This window comes from Brassica napus, chromosome C6 (assembly GCF_020379485.1).
Source record: "Brassica napus cultivar Da-Ae chromosome C6, Da-Ae, whole genome shotgun sequence".
In the NCBI taxonomy this organism is placed as follows: Eukaryota; Viridiplantae; Streptophyta; class Magnoliopsida; order Brassicales; family Brassicaceae; genus Brassica; species Brassica napus.
This window is the reverse complement of record NC_063449.1, coordinates 25,974,467-25,979,369: the sequence shown is the minus strand read 5'-3', so window position 1 is coordinate 25,979,369 and position 4,903 is coordinate 25,974,467.

Sequence of the window (4,903 nt, the reverse complement as noted above, 5' to 3'; positions counted from 1 at the left end):
AACTTCTGCAAGGAGGAAGGAGTTGTGAGACACAGAACGTGTACATACACACCTCAGCAAAACGGGGTGGCAGAACGGTTGAACCGGAGCATCATGAACAAAGTCCGAAGCATGCTCAGTGAGAGTGGTCTGGAAGTGAAATTTTGGGCTGAAGCGGCATCAACCTCAGTCTATGTGATCAACAGAATACCTTCGTCTGCAATTGACTTCAAGATACCAGAACAACTATGGACTTCAGCACTGCCAGATTTATCAGGGTTGAGAAGATTTGGGTGTGTGGTGTATGTACACTCAGATGAGAGAAAGCTCAACCCAAGATCGAAGAAGGGCGTCTTCACAGGCTATCCAGAAGGGGTTAAGGGATTCAGAGTCTGGTTGATGGAGGAGGAACGTTGTGTCATCAGTCGAAACGTGATCTTCCAAGAAGACTTGATGTACAAAGACATCAACAAGACTGAATCCTCAGGTACTTCTATCCATGTTCAATATAATTCTACTAACAAAATTTCTAGACTTGAGTTTACAGGTAGTCAAGAAGAGCAGGTTGATGCCCAAGGAGAAGAGACAAATCCAAAGGTCAACAGTGGAGCAACAGAGTCTACTGAAGCTTCGCAGGAGGAGGCATCGACTGACTCTGGAAGCCAGCCTAATCTGAGTGACTACCAGTTGGTCAGAGACAGGGGAAAGAGACAGATCAAACAGCCGGCGAAGTTCAGAGACTATCAAGTTTACGAAGGAGATGAAGTAATCTCAGGGTTCACGTACTTAATTCAAGAGGATGCAGGCAGGCCTGAACCCACAAGTCATCAAGAGGCATTGGAAGATCCTGATAGTGAGTTGTGGACTGGAGCTGAACGAGAAGAGATGGCCTCATTGATCAAGAATGGAACTTGGGTACTCGTTGACAGAGTCAAAGATCAGAAACCTATAGGGTGCAAGTGGATATACAAACGAAAGGCTGGTATTGCAGGTGTTGAGGATCCAAGGTTCAAAGCTCGTTTAGTGGCTAAAGGGTATGCACAAAAAGAAGGAGTGGACTTTCAGGAGATATTTTCTCCAGTGGCCAAGCATGTTTCAATCCGGTTTCTACTATCCATGGTAGTTCACTTCAACATGGAGCTTCAACAGATGGATGTAAAGACAGCGTTTCTTCACGGGTACTTAGATGAAGACATCTATATGGAGCAGCCTCAAGGTTACGAAGATAAGGAACATCCAGAGAAGGTGTGTTTGCTAAAGAGATCCCTCTATGGCTTGAGACAATCACCGCGCCAATGGAATACAAGATTTGATGAGTTCATTGTGGGTTGCGGGTTTGTAAGAAGCGAATACGACATTTGTGTGTACTATAAGGAGTATGAGGAAGACAACTTCGTGTACTTACTCTTGTATGTGGATGACATCCTCCTAGCGCCGAAGAGCAAACAACAAGTACAGAAGTTAAAGAAGGGTCTCAGCTCAGTATTCGAAATGAAGGACCTTGGAGATGCTAAGAAGATTCTTGGCATGGAGATAACTCGTGACAGAGAAAAAGGAACGTTAACAGTTTCTCAAGAAGATTATGCTTGGAAGGTTCTTGGTAACTTCAACATGGAGAAATCAAAGAGTGTTTCTACTCCTCTTGGAGCGCATTTCAGGCTGAGCTCAGCTACAGAGAAGGAAGCAAAGGAACAGGAACTCTACATGAGAGATGTTCCTTATCAGAGTGCAGTCGGGTCACTTATGTACTCGATGGTAGGCACAAGGCCTGACCTTGCATACGCGGTCGGGATGGTCTGTAGGTTCATGAGTAATCCAATCAAGATTCATTGGCAAGCAGTTAAGTGGGTCCTTAGGTATCTAAGAGGATCAACGAAGGTGAAGCTCTCGTTCTCAAGTGAGGGAAAGTTCTTAGTCAGAGGATACTGTGATGCTGACTACGGAGCTGATTTAGACAAGAGAAGGTCAGTTAGTGGAATGGTATTTACAGTTGGTGGTAACGTTGTAAGCTGGAGGTCAAGTCTTCAGAAATCAATTGCTTTGTCAACTACTGAAGCTGAGTGGATAGCATTGGGTGAAGCGTCAAGAGAAGCCATGTGGCTGAGAGGTTTTATAAACGAGCTGGGGTTTGAGCAAGATGTTGTAGAGGTCTTTTGTGATTCTCAAAGTGCAATCGCGCTCTCAAGGAATCCGGTTCATCACGAAAAGACAAAACATGTGGATGTGAAGTACAATTTTGTACGGGAACTGGTCAGTGAGAAGATCATCGACGTTGTGAAGATTGCAACGCAGTACAACCCAGCAGATATCTTCACGAAGGTGCTACCAGTTGGGAAGATGAAAGAAGCTTTGAGGTTTCTCAGAATATCAGAGAACTAGACGTGGTGATCCTAAGTTATTCAGCCTGGTGGGTTTATCAGGGAGTTGATTTATGAAGCTTGATGGTTTACCAGGAAGTCATTGTGTTGGCAAGAAGAGTCGACGCAAGAAAAGGTGAATCTGAAATGTTCAGGTTCAGGAGGAGTTGATCTTAAGAATCAGCAAGTGAAGTTGAAGTGAATGCTAATACATGGACAAGGAGGAGATTTGAAGGTTATGTCCATAGTATTAATGTATATGCGTTCTATACCGTGCCACCGGTTTACTCAAATCTAGAATAACCAGTTGGTTATCTAGAATCACGTGTTATGTCACGTGGAGGCGAGCAAGTGTGAAACGGTGATATATAAACCGTTTAGCTCGACCTTATCTTTAAGCTAGCAGTTAGAGTTGAGAGAGCTAAGAGATAGAGAGATCGGTGGCACTGAGTTGTAATCCAAGAGCTCAAGAGTAGAGCTGAGTAGTGGATTGTCGATCAAGGATCGACCCCAGGAGATATAGCGGCCTCTTCGAATTAGAGAGGTGCAGTGAACCTGGGTAATCATTCGTGTGTCTTCTTCTTCGTTCATTACGTTCTTAGATACTCAAAGAATCGAGTAGATCTAGGTTAATCGGAGCAAGAATCCTCACAGCGGGACTCGTAATGTGCCCTGCAAAGCACACTGACGGAATGTTAATGTTCTGACGTGACATGCGTCTTTAGTTTGTAGTCTGTACCTAACACATTTACCCATGAGATCATTGAGATGGAAGAGTGTTTGAGTATCATACCTTTGAACCATATAACATGATGCCAAAACACTAATTGGAGAGGAGGGTAAAGATGAACCCATGTCATGGCTGAGTCAAAAGTGTCAGAGGCCACTGCCTCTCCAACCTTCCATTGATACAGCTCATCTTCCTCAGAGAGGAACATTTGCTGAGCACTAGACAAACTTGTTTTAGGAACAGAATAATAGGATTTCTGCTACGAGAATGAGAAAGCCACAATTTTGACCATGTTAAAGCGTCCCTTACAACCTCATTAATCTCAGGCAGTCCCGAGACTCTCGATCCCATAGGAATCGTGATATCAATTAATGGGCCTAGAGAATTCCGATTGTCGTGCCAAAAACTACAAATAATGCCTGATCCAACGTTACAAACGACAAACTAGCGAGCTATTGGCCTCAGCTTACATAAGCTTCTCTAAATCCAACTCCCCGAGGTTATATTCTCTTTTTGGTAATTGTTTTATTTTGTGGCAATAAATGTTTGACATTGTATTCAATCTAAAATTTGAGTTGATTTGATTTTTAAAGAGGTTTTAGATGATTTTAAGAAATTACAGACAATAAAATGATTTTTATTAAACCACTCTAGAATATCACCTAAACTATGCGATTTAAGTTTTATTTTTTTTAAACTAAGAAACTTCACCCAAACACTCTAAAATCACTTGAAAATTTTAAAATACCACAACTTCAAATATTTTCAATAACTTCGATTTTAGAGTACTTTATAAAATGTCAAGTTCAATAACACTAAATTTTAAATGAGTTTTTAAAATTCAAGTTTCAATAACGGTGGATTTGTCATTTTAACACAAATCACTTAAAACTCTCAGTTGAATACACTCTTTTTAGTTACATGTGTATGTAATAAGTTCATGTAATGTGTGATTTCTTGCACAAACAGAAGATCCCAATTTCATGATTAGTTTTTTCATTCTTTCTTATCAACTGTTTACATTATTTTTCTTGCTAAGACAACATTTACATGATTCGATGTAGTTTTTGTACAATACACAATGATTCATCCTGTTCCACATTGTGGTTTATTCACTTTTGCTTAATCTTTTTCCAGCAAAAACATTCAACAACGTTGGTATCAGAAATCGATGACGTCATACTCCAGTAGTGTTGAATCGTTTGATGATTGTAGTTTTGAAGCTACAGAAATCAATGTAGATCTTGAATCCAAGTTTGAGTTTTGTTGAGGATTCAAATCGAATCCATCTAGTCTTTTGCTAATGTTTGTGCTATGGTTAATAATCAACTATTCTTGATCAATACAATCACCATATCTAAAGAGTGTTTACCATTACGTTCTTAAACCAATCGCCATGTATAATAATAAAGGGATTTTGATCATCCATAAAGGTTCATGATTCAAACCCAAAGAGAATAAATAATTTACAGATCACTCCCTATTCATTGTTCATTGACCATTCTGCATGAACAAGGGTTTTGTCAACTGTGACACAACCGTCTCTCTAAAACTCTTAACCTTCACCAAACAGAAATGAGTGCAAACTGTTCCCTAACCGGAACCGACCCGGGTCATTTTCAATAAGTAATAAACCGGTCTAGAATCAGTTCCTCTTCCTTGTGCTACTATCCCCAAGCGCCCATACCTTTTCCGAATGAGCCACTGTTGAATCTAGCATTATCATTTTCATCATGGTCAACGAGCTTGAATTTCTAAAAATTAATTAATTTTTTTTTTGTGCAACCTTTCATTTCATTATCTTAAACTTCAAACATACAATAGCTAGAGAGAATTA